Genomic DNA, 25172 nt, shown 5'->3' on the forward strand with positions numbered 1-25172 from the left:
AGCCCCACATAGGGCTCCATGTTCAGCAGGGTCTCTGCTTTTCTATCCCCTCTCGACCCTCTACCCTGCTCATGCTCTCTCTCTTGCTCACTCTCTCTCAAATAAATAAACAAAATCTTTAAAACATAAAATAAAGGGCTGTCTGGGTGGCTCAGTCGTTAAGCGTCTGCCTTCAGCTCAGGTCATGATCCCAGGGTCCTGGGATGGAGCCGCGCATCATTGCATCATCGGGGCTCCTTGCTCAGCGGGGAACCTGCTTCTGCCTCTGCCCGCTGTTCTCCCTGCTTGTGCTCGCTCACTTGTTCTCTCTCTCTCTCTTTCTGACAAATAAATACATAAAATCTTTTAAAAAATAAAATAAAATGACCTTCTGTTATGGAGGTTCAGTATGGAAACCGCAGGGCTCTGTGAAACAAGCAGCACACAGCAATAAGTCCATTACGGCCATGACATTTCTTCAGAAAACCTTCCAGAAGTCAGCAAAGTGTGTGAAATGGCTGCATTCACTTTAGAAGTAAAGGCTCTCTAGCAAAACAAAGCCCCCCTACTAGACTTTCAGGTGAGAAATAGTTTTGTGTGTTTATTTTTTTTTTCCTTTGCCTTTTCTTTTTCAAGGCCAGGTCCTCCCTAGCATTCCAAAGCAGTATCTCCTATGAATGGGGATGTCCTAGCAACTTGGGGACAGTCCCTCCTATTTTAACGGGGACCATTATAGTTTTGTTTAATGCTAACACCTCTCTGTACCAGCTACTAAGACAACTTCATTCGGTCCCGCAAGCGATGGGGAGAGAGACGCTTGTCTTCAGGCCTCCAGCCGCATCACTGAGTGCAGTGACATGGGCCAAGTGCGTGTTCGGAAAAGCACACACAATCTCCGCGGCCACATTCCATGGCAACAGCTGGTGAATCCCAGGTGCTGTCGGGAAAGCCTCCAGCCCTGCTTCAATGTTCCAGAGCGTTCTTTATTATTTTAAACACCACATTTGGAGAGGGCTTAATTTGCTCGAATTCAAAACATTCCTCAAGGGCAAAGTGCAATGTAAACAATGTTCCAGGAGAAAGTCGTGTCGACCTAATTTTTTAGTTGCAAACAGGGTGATTAAAAACAAAGGGCTGAAGCCTTGTTTGACAGTGATGTTACCACGCAGGCATTCAGGAAAGGTATAAAGGAAAAGCACTCTCTTCGCTAAGCCCACCATAATGTGCGGTCTCTGACATCGGCTAGGGAGGATGGAGATTCCTGGGCAAGTCTGTCTTTGCGGGGGGACAGTGTGAGGAGGGACCAGGTTCACAGCAGGAGACTCTGCCTGTCCAGCATCAGAAAGGTGAACTGTCAGGGTCCACGAGTGCTTGTTTGGAAGGTACTCAACTCTGGCCTCGGGAGCTCTGGCCCATAGTTCAGAGGATGGAAGCAGTCGCTCAGGGCCTCAGAGCCCGGGGAACTCTCAATGCCATAACTAAGGCCATGTGCGTTGTCTTGGTGCCCGAGCAGGGCTCCCCTGGTCAGACACCTGATTTAATCTGGCCCTTACTGTGGCATAGGGGTTCATTCTTTTTTTTTTTCTTCCATTTTTAAAATGTTTACTGAACAACTACTGAATTCCATCCAGGCCCTGAGCTAAAGTAGAGACACACAGTGAGATCCAGACACTGTGTGTATCCTTGAGGGACTGTGGCTGAGTAAGGGACAGATAAGAAACAACAGTCATAGCACAGAGGACTGATGCTCCAGAGACAAAACGAGGAGGGGATGGTTCAGGGCTCAGACTCCTCCATTAGCCACGTTTGTGCCCCCCCCCCCGCCACCCCCCCCCCCCCACTGCACCTCCAGGAGTGGCTCAGACCCATGGCCTAAAGGATCTATGTATGTCACCCCTCTTCCCAGAGTGATGGTTCTGGGAACATGCCTCTCACCCCAGCTGGGGGAAACGAAGTTGGTAGGGAAAACCATCCCCTCTCTGCTCTCCGTCTAGGCTGTCCAAGGCACCAGGGCAGGAAAGAATGGTGCCAATTTTCCAAGAGGAGCAAAAACAAGGCAGAAGCCCAGCTTCCTGACAGCATGGAGTCCTGGGACAGCCTCACATGGCCCTTTCTGTGGTTTGAATATTTAATTCAGTAAATTTTTCTCCTGTTTTTATTTCATTGTACTTAAGCTTATTTGAATTGGGACGGCCGCTTCTCACCTAGCGAGTGCCGTTTACTGCAATGTACCAGAGCATGTGTGCGTATGGGGGCTGGGAGAGCACATGGGTCCGTGGGGGCACCTAGCCCAGGCTGGGTCCCAAGGGGCCAAGTCCCCAAGGGAGTTTGCAGGGGGAAGTGAGAGAGCTAAGCAGGCAACAACTGAACCCCCAAGCTTCTCTGCTCCATTGTTTTGTTCCCCTTTATCAAACAGACTCTCTTTTTCCCCTTTTTATTCCCAGAAGAACTGGATTTGATTGGAGGGGAGGGATCAGTGGGACCCTGTAGGGGTGGGTGGCCAGGGTCATGGAATGAGTGTCCAGGAACAGAAGGAAGGAAGGAAGAGGCTTCAGGGCTCACGATGGTATCGATTCTGCATTGTCGAGAAGCCACTGGCATCTCTGTGAATGGTGGAGGGGACTGCAGGCTTGGGTCTGCACCATCTTAAGCAGACCATGAGGTGACCCAGCCAGTCCTGCGGTGGTCACCAGCCTAGCGAGCTCATTCCTTCCAAAGACCACCCTGCCTGTGTTTGCCTCTCCCACCCCCCCCCACCCACTTCCACCACTGCTCCCTGAGGAAGACAGGGAGGCCCTATCTGAATATTATAAGGGGCCCAGTAACAGGACAAGGCAGGGAAGGGCATGTCACCAGTGGGAACCAGATGCACAAAGTCATGGGAGCCCAAAACGATACGCTGTGTCCAGAGAAGGCAAGTGGTGCTACCGCTGGGCTGAATCACAGGTCACCCGCAACATACATGCACATGACCTTGAAAGGAGGCGTCAGGGAAAGTGTTTTGGCAGTTGTAAAGTGCTCCACGGACACTATTTTCTATTGTGACGTGCATTGCAGGGTGGTTGTGCCCCAGATGAGGTCACATGCCCCATAAAGCAGCGCTGGAGGCTGGCACAGCATCGTGCACACGTGCTCATTAACGGAGTTTGGGGTACAGCTGGGTTAGGTCTCAGACCACAAAGGAATAGTAAACATGGAACTAGCAGCGAGTTTCTCTCGAATCCGTAGTATTAAATGTGTTCGTAAACGGGTTACTTTAATTAAAATACTTCCCATCCACCTCTTTACAGATAAATGAACGATTTCATTGTCTATTAAAAATAATTTCCTGCTAACAGTTAATTAGACCACCAAGCTTCAGGCTGTGAGCCAGAGAGTCATTTTTGTTGACCTACCACATCACCAAAACCACTCAATATGGCATCTAAAACACATACATATGTGTGTGTGTATGTGTACATATTGTTTTGTTTTCATATCCGCATCTATGACCACAGTTTAGGACACAGTTCCTTCACCCCTGAGATGCTGTGGTGGTATGTTAGCTGTTCATTCTGTCTTCCGCCTCTTTCTTGCCTCTCACAGCTGTGTTCCCACAGCCTCTCGGAAACCCTACAGCCTTTTTGTCATTCCACTCAATTTGGCTGTGTTGTGCCTTCTTCCACTGTGAAAACGCGCAAACCAGACTTTCAAAGTATAGCTATAAGAAAAGAAAAGGAAAATTACCATTTATTTCAAGTGGTAGGATTGTTTACCTAGACACCTAAGAACGTTGGCTCAAACATCACGGGCATTCATAGGAAAATTTGTTTGCATTGCTTGCTATCTAAGAAATACCAAAAGGACCACTGTTTCCCTATCTACCTGCGAAACCCACTCAGAACTAAATATGATAAACCAAACTCACCCATCTTTAGGGTGTCATAGAGGGGCCTAGTGTGGTCCCTTTGGACTCCAAAGAATTCTGGTTCTGCCCACAGCCTCCCAAAGCCTCAGGAAAATAGTTCTTCGTCCTAGTCTCTTCTCTGACCCAGAGATCATGACCTAGCTCAAGGTCAAGACAGAACAAAGATGTCTTAGACCTCGGGATACCTCTCCAAAAGCAATCTAAAAATAAAAGTAACATACAAAGATGCGTGCCTGCTTCCTTCACAGAAATACCTTTGTCCTTCTCACGAAGTGCCTCGGAACAACATCTCTCTAGCAGGTGCAGACCACAGACCTGGCTCTTCCCACATCTACCAAGTGCTTCCTGCAGGTAGTTTTCCCAACGCATGAGGACAGTCTGCCCTCGAGGATTTTCTAAGTCTCGTTCTCGGGTTTTCATAACAGATTGTTTTCAGTGTCTCCCCAGAAGGACAGGAACATCATCAAGCACCTACATGCCAGGAAATTGCTAGAGGGACTTCCTCGAAGCTCAACTCCCCAGCTGTCTGCAGGTGAGACCCGAAGGGTAGGCAGAAGTTCACCCAGAGGAGGATGGGAGGGGATAGAGAGTGGCCTCGGCAGAGAACAGAGGCTAGTGGGAGGAAACAGGCAGTGGGAAAGAAAAGTTCAGTCCAGCTAAAGCCCAGAGACGGGATTAGGATGGAGAAGCAGTTTGGTGGCCGCTGAGTACCAGTGACCAGGGAACAGACTGAAGATACAAGTAGTAGGTTCAGGCTGCAGAGGTTAAGAAAACTGTAAATTGTCACTTCCCCACATTAGATTTATTCCCTGTATCTTAAGCTGTGGATGCTCAGGAAAAAGTCAATGGGAAAATAGTCTTTTACTGTCCCCGTGTCCACTCACACGAGGTCCTTCTTGACTCTGCTATTCCCCCACAAGAGTGTGGAGGTGATGATGATGATAGCTTTTGAGGGGCCAAGAAAAGTCTCGTGCACCATAAACCCCATTCTTCACATCATAGGATTCACAGTTCCTGCCATTATAGGAAATCTGGAAAAACAACCACAGTCAGAAAGGCTGGCATAGATTTATGACCTCTCAAATTTTCTAGGGGAGTTTGGTGGGGTTTCCTACAAAACACACACCTTTTTTCCCCCAAATGCTTATCCTCCCTGAGGCCCTTCTTGATTTGGTCACTGGCAGAGTCAGAAAGCCCAGGTTCTAAGTTAGCAGTAGGCACCAAGATCTTTGATGCGTTCATCAACTATGTTAAATAGAAATTTTCATTTAAAGAAATTTGGAGTGCCTGAGTGGCTCCGTTGGTCAAGCATCTGCCTTCCTCTCAGGCTATGATCCCAGGGTCCTGGAATTGAGCCCTGAGTGCAGCTCCCTGCTCAGCAGGGAGTCTGCTTCTCTCTCTTTACCCTCTCCTTCTGCCCCTCTCCCAACTCATGCTCTCTCTCTCTCTGTCAAATAAATAAATAAACTCTTCAAGAAAAATTTAAAAGGAATTTGTTGTAGCAATATATGAACTTTTTAAAAAGAGAAACAATCTGTCAGACAGCAGATAGTTTTTTAAAAAATCGATCTTTGTCATGAAGCCCCAAAATGAAAAACTAAAAATCTTGTGCTTGAATAATACCTAACAATATGGAGCAATTCTCAAAATCTATCATGTAAATACCTGATTATCAACAAGATGCTAATTATGACTTCCAAAAACTTGGAAGACCATACTGTAAAATATTAGCATTCATTTTCCCTGAAACCCAGAGCTTTGGGTGGTTTGCTTTTCTTGCCATTCTTTTTCTGGTCCTTTCTGAGCATTAAAAAAAAAAAAAAAAAAAAAGTAATACTGCTACAGTCAGACCAAAAAAAAAAAAAAAGAGGAAAAATACTCCTACGAGTCTGTGTTTTCCATGGCAAAGCCTATCCCGGACTGGGAGTGCATGGGAATCACAGGGCCCTCCGCACGAGTAAACACAGGTCTGATTTTCCTGAGTGCTCCAGAAGAAGTAGATGTCTCTGTGAGATGATCTGTCCACGTCCCTCCCTGAGCAAGAAAACGCAGACACAAATACTCGTGCTGTTTCTGTTGTGCTGTCCTAGACTCTGGGAGTTTGGCTCCAAGTCCAGGATTCCAGTTGTCTCCTCCAAATCTGGGAACCTCTTGCGTCCGTGAAACGTAAGCTGCAGCTCCCCGGGGGGAAGCTACTCCTCAGCTTCCGGGCTCATCACACAGAAAATTGCCCTGTGTGCACAGGCCTCACCGCGAGGGCAGAAAATGAGAACCGCTTGGAAAAACAGCAAGATGCTTGCCATAGTTTGTTTGGGGTCTCAGAAAATAAAATCCATCTTTCTTCACCAGATGAGACTCGTTGCTTGCAGATGATTTGCAGGGGAAGTCGGTCCCTTCGCTGAAACTGGAAAGCTGGCCAGGTTTCCAGAGCCGGGCTTTCCCGGACACGATGGAGAATGAACGGTGGGAAAGCCTGAGAAATGGCGATCAGAAGAGAGACATGATTTCTAGAGGCTTTTTGCCTCCTGTAGACCCGCCCGGATGTTGGGGAGATCTCTGCAATCAGAAACTCGGGGGAGGGGGGAGGCTCTGATGTCCTTGCTTTATTAAGATTTACAGACGATTCAGATGTAGAGCAAAATTGGAGAACATCTGTGCGATACAGCAAGGATACAGTCGCAGTTGCTGCACACCCAGGCCTCTGAGGCAGGGCTCTTTAAAGATGGCCTGAGAAATGATTATTATTTTTTAAGACTGTCTCCCTTGCTGCAAAGGGTTCCATGCAATTATTTCACCTCATTCACAGATTCCTCCAACGTCTGAATAGAAACAATGAAACAACCCAGAGGCACGCTCAGTCACAGCCGTGGGATGCCACATAAATCAGCCAAGGGCAAGCCCGCCCCAAGCAAGGGTGAGCTCTGCCCCTGGCCGAGCTGCTTTTTGCGGCTACTTTTTTTTTTTTTTTTCCTTATTAGCTGCACGTGTTGACTTTGTGTGGGGACCTGGAGAGTCCAGTCACCACAAACCCAAGGGTCAACAGCCACTTGGCAGCCTCTTTGCACTGAGCAAGTGCTGAATTAAATAAAACCAGCATGGGAACAGCCCAGCCCCCTCCCAGTTACTGTTCCACTGGGGGTGAGGCCAGTCCCGACTGGTGCGTGGAGCCCACTCCCCAGGTGTGGTTATTAATAGTGCCTTCTCACTCAGATGCACCCCCCTGTGTGGATAAAGCACGTAGGCACGCACCTACGTCAAGGTCAACAGCACGTTGGCTAAGGGAGCTGGAGGAGGAATGTTTCATGAGTCGCAGAAACAGTCCTGAAGCAGCAACTAGAGCTTCAACAGCCAGCAACCCTTGCTTAGTAAGCAGTAAAAGTAGCTGTTGGGGAAGCTTACCCCCAGCCCTGCTTCTCACCCTGGTCCACCCTCAGCTGTATATATTTTTAACTCTTTGAGTGTCTGTGCTCTCCATCATGGTCGTTGCAGCGCAGGGCAGTGACTGTACGTCAATTTTCACTTTGCAGCATGCACGCTTTCTTCCCAAATTACCCCAGTAACCCAAATAAGAAAGGGGAAAACGCACAAAGAATTACTGTGGCCATCTGGAATGCATAATGTGGAAAGATCTGCAGTACATTACATGGTCTGGAAAGTGGCTGGTCGAATTCCAGAGAGCTAAGGCAGACTTCAAAGTCTGGCTGTACATCAGTGAGACTGCTGATCGGCTCCGATATTTAAAGTGGGTGTAGATGAATGAATTTATTGCAGTTTTTATCATCTGGCCTCAGATGGAGAAATGGGACCATGGTCAGGTTCTCCTTTAATTTCATGCTGTGTTTTTTTTCTCAGATTTTATTTTTCTCCTTTTTGATGCTCTACTGTATCTTGATTTTTTTTTTAACTGAAACATCCCTTCCTTATCTCTGCCATGACCCTAAAAACTGATCCATTTGTATGAATAACTTATCTCCATAGAGAATGATGATCTGATCATGAGATGTTTCAACAAAAGGTCCCAATTCAAAAAGTAGATCTAACTTCATAGTCTTTTTTGTTCTTTTTTACTTTCTGGTGGAGCAAGACAATAGTTGAGATGTGAACCCAACTGCGTGGAATTTATTTCTAACACTGAATATGGATGATGTCTCGTTGTATTTCCTGATTAGAAATATTTTATGAGGAAAACCTGGACTCCGTAAATATTTGCAGACACTTGACTGGAGGGCTGATGTCAGAAACTCCCTTTAGGAAGGGATGAAAGACAGTTCTTTGGTCAACAGCCTTGAAAGCCCTTTGAGAAACAAGCATCTTCTCATCTCTGCCAACTGGTTTGCTTTTATGTTCATACAAATTTATCTTGACCCTTAAAAGAATTCCAACAAATAGAACCCTAAGTCGACTCCGTAACAAATAGCTCCGCTCCTCCACCTTCAAGAGCTCTTCGGCTTCATTTCTAAGCTTTAAACACAAACTCATTAATAATGAAGAAGTATTTGGTGGGGTCTCTTTTGGGACTGGGAAAGAAAGAACTAGTTTTCACACATAGAGAAAAGAAAGAAGCACACCAAGAAGGCAAGGTTAATAGTCTCGTGACAGCAGCGTACAGTGACTGCTTGCTTTCTTTCCTGTGCCAAATATGCAATCAAAATTTCTTGGGTATCTACAGCAATCAGATTATTAAAACACAGCTGAATTTCCTACTAAAAAATTCAAGACGAGCCCAGAACAAGGTGGTAGAAGAATGTGGGGTTTCACTTCCAGGTTCCCTCTCAAGTTCATGGCCCCCCAACCTTTTTTTTTTTTCTTTTCAGTGTCTCTTTCTCTGCCTCCTTCCCCCAGTAATCAGAGATCAAGATATGAATTATTTAATGGGTAACTGCTCTCATGAGTCCTTTGCCTTTTAAAAGGGAGTTGAGGGCTTAGCCTATGTTTCATGGAAGCAGATGAATCTCTCACGATAGGTAGGGCATGTAGAAGAAAATTGTGAGGGCAGAGGCGCCTCTGATCCACTTCAAATTATGACAGTGCTTTCCTATACTGAAAGATCAGTGTTAGCTATAGTGGTTTCTGGAGGTCAATTTTGCCGTTTGGATGCTCTCTGAAGGAAAATATAATTCGATTTTTGTGTGTTGTGTTTCCACCTATGTGTTAGATTTCCAACTCAGTTCTGAGATGAGACATTTTCAAAAGATAGCTCACAGTTGCTCTTCATTGGTTTCCTAAGACTGCCGTAACAATGTGCCACACACCAGATGGCTTAAAGAAACAAAAATTAGTTGCCTCACAGTTCTGGAGGCTGGGAGTCTCAACTCAGAGTGTTAGCAGGGCTATGTTCCTGCCGGGGTCTCCAGAGGACGATCCAGCCCTGGGCTCCATGGCTCATGGTAGTGTAACTACCATCTCTGTCTCACACGGCCACCTTCCCACCACATGCCTCTGCGTCATCGGCCTTCTGGGTCCACATATCCCCTTCTCACAAGGGCGCCAGTCATGGCAGATTAGGGCACACCCTAACGACCTCCTCCGATTTGAGTATATCTACAAAGATTCTGTTTCTAAGTGAGGTCACATTTACAGTAGGGGTTGGAATTTCAATGTATCCCTTGACAGGGAAACAATTCAATCCGTACTTTGCTCCTAAACCTGAGGAAATAAAAAATGAAGACGGGAATCATGTCCCACGGGGTAACCCTTAGCTCCACCTTGTTGGAAAGATGTAATTGAACCTTGAAAAGCCAAAGACAAATGCCCTGATAATCCTAGAGGTTTCAGACAGCTCTAGACTAGTTAGAAGACAGATGAGTTCATGTCTGCCACGTCTCGGCACCTCAGTCTTCACATGCGTAAATCAGGGACTCCCAAGCCTATCTGTCCTGCTTTTACAGAGCTCCATAAATGTGAGTCATTATAATTGTGACTCACCTCTAGGACATCTTGAGACAGGTTGGAGGGGCTGTCTCTGGCTTGTATTTTGGATGATTTCAGGCAAGCCTGGCTTTGGTTAAAAATTAGAGCTACAGGGAGTCTGGGTGCCTCAGTTGGTTAAGCGACTGCCTTCAGCTCACATCATGATCCTGGAGTCCTGGGCTCGAGTCCCACATCAGGCTTCCTGCTCATTGGGAATCTGCTTCTCCCTCTGACCTTCTACCTTCTCATGCTCTCTCTTACTTGCTCTCTCTCTCTCAAATAAATAAATAAAATCTTTAAAAAAAAATTAGAGCTACAATTCTGCTTCATGAAAAAAAAAATTCGGCTCCGTGTTACCATATGGGTTCCAAACTACAGGCAAGTGCCTCTTTAAGTCATTTCCCAAGGAGGCACAACTGGGAATTTGAACTTAGGACTTCTGCATCCAAACTGGGAAGCCTTTTCACCATACCAGGGGTCTCCCAGGAGAATCATTTAGAAGGCTTGTGAAAGCACAGATCGCTGCCCCCACCACCCAGAGATTCTGATTCATTAGGACCAGGGTCATTTTTAATATGTTTCCAGGTGACACCAGTGTTGTTAGTCAAAGAATCCCACCCCCTTCTCAATGGCTGCCCATTAGAGTTATCTGAGGAGCCTTCAGATATCACTGGTCTAGGATGTGGCTTTGGGCGGTTCCAAAAGCTCAGTGGGTAGCACGGTGGGCAGCCAGATTTAGAAACTTCGTTCACCACTCAGTTACCTGAGAACTGGACTCCGGTGCACATCGAGCCCTGGCTTCACTTGGGCAGAAGGAAGAACTAACTGTTCGATGTCCCGGCGTGACCAACCTGTCCCAGCTCCAACCATTCGGCTTCCCCCCACTCCCTACCTCCCCGGTCCCTTCTACCTTGTCTTCAACCATTCTCTTAAAGGAAGAGAAACAGACCTCTAAGAATATGTATTTGGACTCTGTAAGGAATGAGAAGGAACCCAGAAAGTGAGAAAGAGTATCTATTTCCCCACATAGACTTGTTGGTCCCCATCTAAGTAAATACATTCTCCTGTCTAAATTCATAACATACCCTCATACCCTAGTGTTCTGCAATTGACAAGTCTCTCCCTATCGTATCCGTACGTTTGCTCCACAATTTGTATGTCCTAGAATGTATTTAGCAGAGCAGGTACCTAATATAATGTTCACAGCATCCCCCCCACCCCGCCAGAAAATCCTCCCCAATTTACCGACTCTTAGACCTGAAAATTTTCTAGAGAGAATCCATGCTTCCCTGTTCAAAATATCTTTGTAACTGGAGTACACAGAACAAAACTTCACCTTGATATTCCCAGCCCTTAATTGCATGATTCCCCACCTACCCTTTGCACCACTGTTTCTCTTTCCACTATCTCATACCCCCTCTGTGCTGGTGGTTTGGTTGACCCCTCTTTCCCATTCTGCATACTAGCTCCCTTCTTTCATGAAATGTTATTAAAGTTATTCTTTTTGTCTGGAATTTCTTTAACCCCAGTACACATGTTTAAATTCTCCCTATTTAAACCCTAAGTTTCCTTTAAGGTGTGCTCAGGTTACCCTTTCCAGCCTCCCAATTAGCGTTAATTTCTCCCACCAGTCATTCACAGCATTTGGTTCTAACCTTACATGTTCCATCTTGCTGGAGTAATTTACCCATTTCTACTACTACCACACTTTGCTACTCTGTGAAAACCTAAGAAATGGGAGCTCAATTTACCCATTTTAACATCCTCTTCCTAAACTCTAGCTCAAGGTTTGCACATAATAAATACTCATCAAAAAACTCTAGTTCAGTACTGGATAAGATTCAGTTCAGGCTTTGATCTCTGTTCCTAATATAATCTATACAAAGGTATTAACATATTGTTAGACATTTACACGTTAGTATTTCCAACCTTTCATGAGACTGTGTTGTAAATAATCACAAAACATGACTATATGAAGACAAGAGCGGGAAGACGGAATGGAGGTAATAATGGATTCCATTGATTAACTTTCCCCTGTACTTTCTTAGGAGACATGGACCTTGTTGAACTTGTGCTTAAGAACTTGGAACCAATGTGAATTCAAAAATAAAGGCTTGCATAAGAAATTATTTTCTCTCAGTAATTACATTTTGGTGTTCCTCTTTAGTCCCCTGAATCATTCTCCTTCTCTTTGGCAATTTTGTACCAAAGAGCTCACACCAACAAGTGGCTCCTTACTTGGCAAGTTCTCCACTTCACTCTTACATGGGTCTTGGTTTCTGCACCTTTTCTGTGTTGTGGCTAAAGCCTTGCTGACAGAAATGGAGCCTTCCTGGAGATTTGCATTCAGGCTTTAGGACAAGTTTCCCATGATATCACGCCCTATAGGAATTTTAAAAATAAAGATTTAAAGTTTTCCCCTGGTCTTCATTATGTGGTGGTGTGATTTACTTGCATCTGCTTTTAAAGTTGCCATATTGGGGGATCAAGGGAGAGTCACATTACCACGCTGATTATTTTGGTGAAAACACCATAGACTTCCAGAATGACAAGGCCACATGATGACAAAATATCCCATCTTTGAGGGAAGTGCTATAAAAGGACCTTACCAGCTGATGACCCTTTCAAAGGCTACCATCCCTGCATCTTGTCTCCTTTCAAGTGAATTTCATTCTAAGCTGAGCTTGTTCAGGTATAGACATAGAAGGGAATTACAGTGACCATTTGGACTGCCAGAGCCAGATGTAAAAATACATGTATGTAAAAATACAAATCAATTTTATATGAAAATACATATAATTTTTTTTAAAATACATTTTAATTACTTTAGAGTGACTGTGTATGTTGGGAATGAGGTGGCAGAATGGAAATGGGAGACAAAAGAAGAAATAAAGCAAGATGCAGGCTTACATGGACTGTAAAGATGTGGCATGTGGCAATGGAGAAGTCTGAAACTCAATACACCCGCAAACTGGCCCCAGCAACCTGACCAGCCTCATGTCCTATGCGTCCTCCATGTTAACCCTCGTGCACAGCTGACAAGTTGGTCCTATTGCTCTCCTCCAGACATACATGGGCCATTCCTTCACAGATGTAAGGGCCACTCTTTTCACAGCATGGAATCTCCCTAAGATTCTCCTTAAGAAATAACCTGCATCTATGTGACTCCTGGCCTCTCCTTCAGGAAACTTCCTGATCATCAAAAGCAAAATGAACCCCTCTTTTTCTGTCATCTCTCACAGTTATATTCTGTACCTCTCCCTTGGCACCAGTCCCATACTGACTTACATCACTGGCTGCCATTTCACAAAGACATAAAATAAAGGGACAGCCAGAACATCAACAGCAAGACCAGTACTTGGAGCTTGCAATCTCCTGGAGCACAGGGTCAGTGTCTCCATCCATTTCAGGATCTTACATGCACAAAGACGTGCTTAATGAGAGCTGACTGATGGAGTTAACTCATCTTAACTATTCCTTTATGAAAAGAAAATGCAGGGACACCTAGGTGGCTCAGTCAATTAATCATACAACTCTTGATTTTGGCTCAGGTCATGATCTCAGGGTATGAGATTGAGCCCTCCTTCAGGCTCCATGCTGGGCATGGAGTCTGCTTAAGCTTTTCTCTCTCCCTCTCCCTTGGTCCCTCCTTCCTCTCAAAAAACCAAACAAACAAACAAACAAACAAACAAAAAGAAGCAGGAAGAAAGGAAGGAAAAAAGAAAAGAAAAAAAGAGAAAGGAAGGAAAGAAGGAAGGAAGGAAGAAAAGAAAGTGCAATATTTGCTTCTCAACTAAAAGGTGATATACTTGAAAACTTTCAGAGTTGAAGAAGTTAGGAGAATGTGGAAAAATAGGGTTTGGAGACCAGTGTCACTGGTGATCCTTATAAATATTTTTATATGCATTAAATTAAAGCAATAAAGATAACACACTCAGTAAAGATAATGTCAACAGTACTTTATATATCCTAAAATAATCACAATGAACACTATTCAGTTAATTACAATTTATTGTTGCTTCTTGTCTAGAATCTCTTCAGGATATCTTTCTTCTGCAGTTTTAATGGGATGCTTGTAAAGTTAGCATTCTTTGTTTATAAACACTGAGCATAATAACTACCATTTGTGAGTATCTACTCTATTTCCAGCTGTATACTCCTTAGCCCATTTTTTTTCCTTTTCAACTCTGCAGAATCCCCTTTTTATGGCTGAGCAGACAGAGGGTCAAAAGCAATAAAACAACTTCTTCAAGGTCATCAGCTAGTAAGCAACAAAGCAAATTTGGTTTCAAACCAGGTTCATCTGACACCCAGATTGAAACCCTCTCCACTCTCCAGTACAGCCAAGCAGTTTCTAGTGTCTGATTTTCCAAGCAAATGTCCATTCAACTTCATGACTCTGAACATCTAACTCATAAAAAGAACTGCTTCTGATTTGCATAAATCAGTGATTCTCAAATGTGCATGCACTTTTGGAACCATCAGTGAATACAGCTGAATTGGTCTGGGGGTGGAGCGTGGGCATCATGGACTTTTAAAACCTTCCAGATGATTCTAATGTGCATCCAGGGTTGAGACTGGCACAGATTCAGAATAGGTGGCCAGATGCAGATCCACACATGCCAGAATGGGAAGCAATTTGTGTAACAAATAAGCCCTCAGCCCTTGTTTTCAAAATTGAATCTCTGTAGGGACAAGATGTCTATCTTTTTTCTAACATGTTTACTAATTTTCTCTTATACCTCTCCAGCTTCTTGCCTTTTTGGAACACAAACAGCCAGACAGGAAATAAATATCCTGGTAGGAGTCTGTTAAATGCAGAGCTTCACAGCTGTGCTATGTTCAGGGCTGCCTTAGTGAGGGACATCTATCTGCTCTAACCAACCCCATACACACATCTCAGTGGCTTTACGTGATCAAAGTTTGCTTCTGGTTCTCATTAAACTTCAGCAGGCAGCCTTCCATGCAGTGACTCAGGGACCCAAGATCTCCACAACTTGTGGCTTCACCATCCCCTACAGCCATGACTCCTTTGCTGGATCCTTGCCATCTGGCAGGCAGATGAGGAAAAGAGGCATAACAGAGAATCCCACCTTAGGAAAGAGGGTTCTATAGGCCAGGATTGGACAATTCCATGTCCTTTCTTCCTACGTTACTGTTTAATTCAACTCAAGGTCACTTATGACCTTCAGAAGTTTTCCTGTGACTTATACCCAAATCTTCTTACCCATTCTAAATGAGGATTAATATAAAATTTATTGAGTGTTTATTGAGTGAATTTATTTACTGAGTGGCAAGCTATGTTATGTTATATATGTTATCTCATTACATTATCAGAATAATCCTGTAAAGGATAAGCTGTTATAATTCCCTTTTGAAAGAGGACAGTGAAGCCAATGGAATGTAAGTGACCTGAGGCTACTGAGATATTAGAAACCAGAGCTCAGACTGGAGTCTTGGTATTCTACCACTTGCCATTGATTGAATTTGGCCTTTAAGAGCATTATACAGAAAAGTTGCTTAGGATGTCACTGATCAGATTACCAAGAGAGAAATTTTCAGAAGTAGACCTACTCTCCCACCCTGTGTACAAAAACTGAAGAGTTCTCTGGCTCTCTCTCACTGGGCACTGGTCACTTCTGTTAGGTAGCATCAGAATGTCTTACTTTTTGTTATTCTTTAACATTTGCTTGAAAAGAAATACAAAAGGCTTTTGATATCAAAATCTCATTTGTTGTGGGGTGCCTGGGTGGCTCAGGGGGTTAAAGCCTCTGCCTGCAGCTCGGGTCATGATCTCAGGGTCCTGGAATCGAGTCCTGAATTGGGCTCTCTGCTCAGCGGGGAGCTGCTTTCTCCTCCCTCTCTCTGCCTGCCTCTCTGCCTGCTTGTGATCTCTGTCAAATAAATAAATAATTAAAATCTTTTAAAAAAATCTAGTTTGTTGTGAGTTATTAATTTCCATTTTCTCAAATGCAGACTGGTGTGGGATTAAGGATTATTTTAAAATTTTTCAGCCTCTAATAAGCCTGGGTAAATATTTTAGCCTCATTGGACAAGAAGTTGCTTCATTCCCAGAATGCAGAGTTCCTGTATTTAAACTGCCAGAAGAAAAGCTCCAGCCTAGGAACATTTCTCCATATGCCCAACCAAATTCCTCATTTCAAAGATGTTCCCTCTCAATTCTTAAATACACAGACGTTGAATGTACCTCATTGATCCTACCAGGCCTGTTTTTGTACTTCCCTTAAAAAGATGCTGCTAGGGGCACCTGGGTGGGTGGCTCAGTGGTTAAAGCCTCTGCCTTCGGCTCAGGTCATGATCCCGGGGTCCTGGAATTGAGCCTCCGCATTGGGTGCTCTGCTTAGCGGGGAGCCTGCTTCCTCCTCTCTCTTTCTCTCTCCTCTCTGCCTGCCTCTCTGCCTACTTGTGATCTCTGTCTGTCAAATAAATAAATAAAATCTTTTTTTTTTTTTTTAAAGATGCTGCTAGACCTTTCATTCATTCATTCACAAATTTTAGTCAAGTGCCCACTTAGAGCCAGCACAGAATCTGATTCCGGGAAGGATGCAGTGATGGATAAGGTCCCCAGATCACTTTCAATAAGCTCACACTTTATTATAAGGAAGGAATACACAACCCAACATGATATCCCACAATACTCACTCAAGGATGGTAATGAGCTAAAAGCTATAGAGACATAGGGAAGGAAAAACTAATTCTGCTGGAGAGGAAAGAAATAAAGGCATTAGGAGTAGCATTTGCAGTGGGCCTTAACGGGCAACGGGAGATTTTAAAGCACAGAGTGAGAGGAAAGGCATTCAAGGCAGAAGGAATGGCATGACCAAAGGCTCAGAAGCACATTGCCTGGAACGTGTAACAGACATGGCTCTCCAGGAGGAGGACAGCAGAAATTTTGCTAGTGGAAGCAGTGAGAAGTCACTACAATTTTCTGCTGCTGCTATTATTTTCTTGCTGCTTTTGTTTTTGATGTTCTGTTTTAAAGGATAGGAAAAAAAGCATCTGGAGTTAAGATGACCGATGTGTAAACTGCTGTGACCATCAGTCCTGCAAGGAAATGAGGAAGGGCTGAGTCAGATGGGCAGGGCCAGGGAAACACAAGATGCGAGAGATAATTCAAAAGTAGAACTGAAAAAATGTAGTGTCTCTGAGGGATGGAGGGCAAAGAGCAATAAGCAATACGTGCCTCCCACATCCTGGGGCTGGGTACTGGGAATGTGGCAGTACCCTTCACCGGCAGAGCCAAAGTCAGGGGAGGTCAGGGGAGGAAGAGGAATGAGACCAGTGAAGGTAGAATTGGGGATGTCACACAGGAGAGTGACTGAAACAGCTACCCTGAGGTTCTGGGTACTGACCCCCAGACGAGAGCCTCCTTGAAAACCCATATCCACACACTGACTATCCCTTTGCTTAGAGCTTAGTGATGAGACAGGCAGTAGCACTCAGGTGTAAGACTAGAAACTGAGAACTGGCCCCAGCTCTGATCTGCCATTAGCTGTGTGATCATAGGAGACTCACCACTTAATTTTTGTTTTTCAGAATATTCATCTTGAAACTAAAGCTTGTCATAGATCACCTCCAAGTCATCGTCCTAAAATCCTACTCTGGGGACTGATGCTAGTTCATAATAAAAGATCCACAGAAAAATGAGGGAATTAGTATACTTTTCTATGGATAAATATTTAGGTAGACTCTACATATCTAGTTATCTAGGTAACTAGATAAATGGAAGGTAGATGGATGGATGGACAGGGAGAGAGGCAGAGAAAGGGAACTGTAAGGTTGAAACTTCAATTTCCATTTTTCTGAAAAGAACTTTTCTTTTATCCAAGAACAAATCCTTCCTTCCTTTTTGGTGTTAAAAGTTTCCTATTTTGGACACATGAAAAAATGCTCCACATCACTCGGCATCAGGGAAATACAAATCTAAACCACAATGAGATATCACCTCACACCAGTCAGAATGGCTCAAATTAACAAGTCAGGAAATGACAGATGTTGGTAAGGATGCAGACAAAGGGAACCCTCCTACACTGTTGGTGGCAATGCAAGCTGGTGCAGCCACTCTGGAGAACAGCATGCAGGTTCCTCAAAAAGTTGAAAATAGAGCTACCCTATGACCCAGCAATTACACTACTGGGTATTTATCCTAAAGATACAAACGCAGTGATCCAAAGGGGCACATGCACCCAAATATTTATAGCAGCAATGTCCACAACAGCCAAACTATGGAAAGAACCTAGATGTCCACCAATAGATAAATGTATAAAGAAGATGTAGTGTACACACACACACACACACACACACACACAGGAATACTATGCAGCCATCAAAAGAAATGAAATCTTGCCATTTGTGACGACGTGGGTGGAACAAGAGAGTATTATGCTTAGCAAAGTAAGTCAATCAAAGAAAAACAACTATAATATGATCTCCCTGATATGAGGAAGTGGAGATGCAATTTGGGGGATTTGGGGGGTTAGGAAAAGAATAAATGAAACAAGGTGGGATCAGGAGGGAGAGAAACCACAAGAAACTCTTAATCTCACAAAACAGATTTGCTGTGGGGAGGGGGGGTCGGGAGAAGGTGGTGGGGTTATGGATATTGGGGAGGGTATGTGCTATGGTGAGTGCTGTGAAGTGTGTAAACCTGGCAATTCACAGACCTGTACCTCTGGGGATAAAAATATATTATATGTTTATAAAAAAATAAACAAAAATTTAAAAAACTTTCCTGTTTTGTTAAACAGCAGTGACAGTGAGATTTTAAACTATAATAAAAATCTTGGAATTTCCCAGATTCTAGAGTTCTCACTTTTTTTCCCCCCATTCTTAATGGAATATTGTAAGATTGAAGAGTCTGAGAGCTACTTCCTAGCATGACTGCCAACTGAGAGGCATGGGCCGGGCTAGGACAGGAGAACCACTGTTTTGTTCCCCGAGACCTTGACCCTGTACTTCATGCTTACCCTTCCCACGTGAGTGGTGGTTGTCTCCGGAGCACCACTGGCCCACGGATGAGTGGAATGTGATCCTACCCCAACCTAGAAATTAGGGGATTTGCTCCTGGGAACCTTCAAAGAAAACTCAGGTTTCTTTTTCTTTTTCCTTTTATTCCTTTTATTTTTTCCCACAAAAAGAAAAAAGAAAAGAAAAAGAAAGGCAAGAAAATCAGTGGGTGGACAGAAAATTTGTTCTCCAGATGACATTTCTGTTCATCCTGGGATCCTTTAAATCACCCTCCCCCTGGCTCCCACTGGAGCTAAATGGAGGTCTCTTGTTACATGGCCTTACAACTAAGGGCCAGGACACCTTTTTCTCTTCCAAAAAAAAAAGAAAAAAAATGGCTTGCAGTTGGAGGGTAGAGAGATTGGTTATGCTAAAGCTTCAGTACATGATCAGATAACAGAGATTAAGTTGATGTATGACAGGATCTCCGTCTGCGGGGCAATTATGGGCTATCTCAACTGAAACCTGTTAAGAAACAGCCATTTGCCCCCACAGGGAAACTAAAGGCAATAGCACAAGGCTATATATCAGCCCTAACCCCGCTGTGCACTGCCTAGTCATAACAGGCATCATAGTTCATGTAGCTATTGGCCTTCAGGCATTTACCGTGGACTAAAAATGCTTATGTCTACCTCTAAACTAAGAATTATTCCCCAATTTACAGAGAAAGCTGAGAGAGGGGAATTATTTCCTTGTGCACATTACACAGTTAGTAATGGAGGGGGGATCCGAATCCAGATCTGTCGGATTACAAACCGTAATGATTGCGCAATTCAGAGTAATCCCCCGCCCCCCACCACCATCGGGAAGTCGAGACCCATTGCTGAAGCGTAAAGAGACGACGGAATGAAGAGCTGGTCCCTCTCACAATCTGACGGGGGAGCTGGATTTTCCAACAATTCATTAGACGGTAGGGCACATTCAGAGGTGGGTTGTAATACTGCGGGGAACAAGATGCAGATCACTTCAGAGAAGCGGTCCATCAGGGTTTACATCTGAGGGTCATTTGTTATGGACCTGGATGAAAATTAGCGTTCCTGAGAACAATAGTGCCAGGGTTAGGATTTCAGAAGGAAGGTCAACATCATGCTTGAAGGCAGAATTCTGGCTTCCTGTTTTCTTCTTCTTCTTTTTTTTTTTTTTTTTAACTGAAGTAGCTGACCCAGAGTGTCACATTGGCTTCAGGTGTGCAGCATGAGGATCCCACGGTCCGCCGTCTATCCCCACACAAGGCTATTACAGCACCACTGTGACTGTATTCTCTGTGTTGTGTCTTTCACCCCCAGGACTTACTCATTCTACAACCGGAATGGGCTTTCTGTGTATGATACAAAGCTATTAGTCTTCAGTGGGAAATTAAGTCTGTTTTGTCCAGGTGAGCTTGTTTCTGAGGTAGCTAATGAGGAAGCCACCCAATGGGCGCCGCCATCAACCTCAGTAATAAAACTGGAGCCCATCCATGCCCCTTCACAGCTGCCACAGCATGGTCAAAGAGAGTTTCTTTTGTAGGAGCTAAGGGGACTGGGGGCGGGGGGCAGAGTGAGAGGAACTGGGGATAAAAAGACGTTTGCTGACAGCTCGTGGCTCCTGACACCCCCAACGCCCCCAAGCAGCAGACAGAGGTACAGGCAATAAGAAAAGCAGGGTGAACTCCTATGGGGGTGGGGGTGGGGGGCACTCCGTGTGGTTTCCAAAGTCTGGCTGTGAAGGCGAAGAAAGTTCCAGATGGAGGTGAGTGAGGGTGAAGGAGGACCTTTTTGCCGAAGAGGGAGATTTGAGTGCGCGAGTGCTAGGGGGAGCAGTGAGGGAAAGGTCAAAGGCGCAGGCGAGAGACAGCTGGGAGGCAGGGTTCTTAGGGAGATGGGGCGGAAGGGGCGGGACTAAGTGGGGAGATGCCCGGGAGCTCTGCAGACACGCGCAGGTGGGTTCGAATGTGCTGTTGGAGAACTGAGTGGTGCTTGGCTGGGGTCTGTTCTTTTCTCTGTGAAGAATGGTTTGAGGGCATCTGTGAAGGGCTACGCTTTGAAGAGTGCACAGAAAGTTGGAAATCACCTCTCCAGAGAGCGGCAGAGCACCACCACACGAGTAGCTGGGAGGGCACGCAGAGCCGTGCTGAGACCCCAGCTCACTCTGCAGGAGAGACAATAGGGCCTGCAGCCTTGCAGCCGGATGTCTTCTGGTGGGCCTGCGCGGTGGGGCCAGGAGCACGGGAGACAGAGGCTGGGGTCTTACCAGGTGGGTAGGTGATATAAATAATACTAGGGACTTCGAAATTACAAGGGAAGAGTAGGCAGGACAGCACAGGTTATAAGAATACTGTCTTGCAACCTCCTGGGCTTTGCAAGCTTCTGAAGTTCTATTAGAACGTTGCACTCGGTCATGGGGACCCAGCGACTTCGGGTGGCCTCCAGGACACTAAGTGATCCTAAACCGGTGTCTCCGCCATTTTTTTCCCAGTGCTCTGGTTGGTTTGTCCCTGCCTTGGTTCAGTCTGCTCAGCCTTGGCCTCTCGGCTGGAACGGCGGTGAGACTGTGACCTTGATCTTCACATGGGGGTCTTGAGAGTGAGAAATCCAGGTTTCTGTGATCTGGAGGGAATTAGGTTTGAATGAAATTCCTAGAACTCTCCAGAGAGGCTGCAGTCTGGGGTCTATGGAATATGTGCATATCCCTGTTGTGGTTCTCGTTTTCATAGAAGGAGTGTGGGTTTGCATTTTAATTTTTAAATTCTGAATACCTGAATATATGCTTCAGATGGTTTACAGAATAAGACAAGTATATATAGAAAGAAAAAAAAAGTGAAAGTGCCCCGTTGCCCAAAGCACTCACAGTAGGTAGGTACCGATAACAACTTGGTGATTCATCCTTCAAACCTTATTCTGTGTATTTGAATGTATTTGAATATGAATACATACATTTGAATATGAATCTACATTTCTGTATTCATTTTTTAAATAAACTGTAACAGCTAATGCATATTTCTCTGTGATCAATTTTTTTCCTTAACCGATGTTTTGGAGAACTTTCAATACCAGGGACTATAAATTTTGTTACCTTTTTAAACATTTTGTTATGGAATATTTTTAAAAGAGAAAAAAACAAAGAACCTGAGGTGATAACAACCTATTGATTTCACCAGAATTTTTAAGGAATGAAACGTTGTAGATAGAGTTAAATTCTTTTTTTTTTCCAAGTCTGTTCCAATCCTGTTCCCTTTCCCAGTCTCCCAGAAGATGCCACACTCCTGGGAAATTGTTGGATATACTTTTGATACAAGTTTTTTGTTTTAAGCACATGTGTATGTTTCCATAAGCTAATGATGGCATTTTTCTGTGAGTTTCGGAAACTCAGAAATGGTTTCATACAGTATTTGGCTTTCTGTGACTTATTTTTCCTGATTTTTATTAATTTTCTACAAGTATCTGAATATAACCATATTGATTAACTTATATTCATTCTTGGGTTTTATTGTCTAAATTTATGATGATTACTTTATCCATTTTGGGGAGGATATTTAAGTTGTTTTAAAACTCCTGCAATGAGAGAAATTTTAAAAAAATGAAACTTCTGCAATGAACATTGTACATGTCCCTGTGAGCAGATGTGTGAGTATCTCTAGGTATCCTTTGGACACAGGCCCATCACTTGTAGGACCCATTAGACCTTGTATTGAGGTGGGATATTAGTTAATTGTTAATTTTATTATTCAGATAATGCAGATAGGCATAGTCAAAGAATGCAAGGTATCCCTGTAAATTGGTTATGTTGGTTTCTTTGCAAGTGTTAAGGGTTTTAATGAGCTTCCATGTCCAAAAAACTTGGAAGTGAGAAGATAGTATCACCCCCTGAGATCCGAACACAATGGATCACAGCAGGGATATTCACAGTCCCTTGAGAACAAGATTGGAAAGCCAGGCAGAATTTAACTGTAATTTAAACATGTGAATGAAAGAAACAATGTTCTGAAGATAGAATCTAGCAATGAAAAAGGGCACTGTCTTCTGGGGAGCTCAGGGAGGAGATCAACCAGTGTCCCAAAGGAAGGAAAGCCCGCACTACAGATTTCTAAACCAACACTCTGAAGCTCATGTACATGCACTTGTTCCTTACTCACCCCTGAGATGCCTTTTTCTTTCCCCGCCTGTCAACCAAAGATCACATTGGCCCTTTGGATTTTGAATGCTTTCTGCCATAGTTTTTAAATATAAATGAACAAATTGGCATTCTGATATTACAGCTCAGACTCGTGCACATTTCTTCTGGGTTCACTACTATGAAATGGGTCCCTTCTCACAATGCTGCAAACCTCAGGTTCCCAACTGCAACTGAGCTCTAGAACTGACCGAGAGAAATAGGGATAGGGAACTCCATCTGGTCAGAGCACTCTGGCTTTCATTCCTTGGGTCTGCAACCCAGGGAACATCTGCTGGGACCGTGTGCACACACTCTCTACAATCTTAACATTCTAAGTTCTGGGAACCCCTGAAGAGTATCAGAGTCTTATATACATGTTTTCCCCTGCAAACAGAAGTCACAATAAATCCAAGTCCTAGTCATCCTAAAGAGGCAATACATGTTAACGAAGTGGGTAAGTCTAGGCCCAAACATCTCAGCCTAAAAGAAGTTAATGCATGCAAGGAAAATCAATTTCATTGAGAGAGAGAGGTCAGTTAGAAAACTCTAAAACTTAGGGTATAATTTTTCATGACACCTTTATGCAGTTTTTCATGTGTCACACTTTTATACTACCTTAATGATGAAAAATGATTATGAGAAATAGCATAAGCTCAATATTTTGGGTTATGTGTATGTGGTTTAACTGGTGTTTCAGACATCAGGAAGAATGGCTCATGGGATGTAGGGAAAAGCCACATTGTTATTTTATGAAGTGAGGGTATTAAATGGCCCATCTTGCAAAATGCTGAAAAAGGGTGGTGATTAGAGCAAGAAAAGAGAAACGGTGACTATTTCCTACCCTCTGACCACTTTCCCAACAAATAATCGGAGTGGTTTCTTCAAGCAAGAATTGGCATCTTCAAATATATGAAAATCATCGGCAATCCCTGCTGTTGTTTCTGATGTCTTGGCATCACATTAAAAGTTCCAGATTTTTAATGAAGGTCAGATTCCTTCATAACAGGAAAACATCTGTCATAAACACTGTACAAATATTTATAGGACCAAGCTGGCAGTATGCAGCCTCCTCTCTCCCCTTCTTAATCGGAACTGAATGGTCAAGGGCAAACACCACAAGACAGCAGCAAACAAAGAGGGTCCCAGAGTGCTGAGATGAGGGCCACTGACACATCGTCAGCTCGGGAATTCTCCACGTCAGGCAAAGAAAGCACTACGCAGGACGTTTGCAGTTATTTCGGGATCTTTGCCAGACTCTTTGGTATATGAGTTCAACGACAGTCTCTTCTCCCCTGCTTTCTTCACTGAAGACGTTCTGTTTTCTCCATGAGGGACACCTGAGCCACAAATTTGTTATGTTGTCCTGATAAATTCCTCCATACCTCCATTCCTTCTGATTTAATTCAAGATAGCATTTTCATCTTACCCTATATTGAAATAACATTTCTATGTGACCAGGAATATCTAAATTAGGGATGCCAAAACAGAGAGGTGCTGGAAATACTCAATCGACTTCTCATACAAAGATAGAAAAATAGCAGAGCCTTGAATAAAAGAAACGTGTTGTCTTCCAGGCTCACCATCACCACCATCACCCAAAATGTAGCTCAGATGTGGTTCACTCTTCTCTACCCAGTTCTCCACAAGTCAGTGGATGACTTCTGATGCTGTATTCCACCAGTGATTTTTTTTTTTTAAGGAAGCACATTTTATTTTATTGTTTTTAAATTTTTATTTATTTGAGAGAGAGAGCACAAGCAGGGAGGGAGGGGCAGAGGGAGAAGCAGATGCCCTGCTGAGCAGGGAACCAAATGTAGGGTTCGATCCCAGGACCCTGGGATCATGACCTGAGCTGAAGGCAGCCGCTTAACCCACTGAGCTACCCAAGCATCCTTCACAACAGTGATTTAAAAGAACTCTAAATTAATTCAGATTTCTATCTGCTTTGGCTTCATGCTTTGTGAACCCATAAAAAGATCTGAGTATCAGTGCTTTACTTAGGAATCAGTGTCAGGGTTCACTCTAGGGAAAATTACCAGGTAGGAATGCTTGATTTGCATTCTCTCCCAACCTTCTGGTTTGGCACCTTTCTCCCAAATGTGGGGAAGAAGATAAAATGTGTGAGTTTGAGAGCCTAGTAGACACGGGGTCTGATTCCAGACCTGACACCTGAAAGCATTAATAAATCTCTTTAGCACCAGTGTCTCATAAATTA

Source organism: Mustela erminea, chromosome 12, assembly GCF_009829155.1.
Source record: "Mustela erminea isolate mMusErm1 chromosome 12, mMusErm1.Pri, whole genome shotgun sequence".
NCBI classification, from domain to species: Eukaryota; Metazoa; Chordata; class Mammalia; order Carnivora; family Mustelidae; genus Mustela; species Mustela erminea.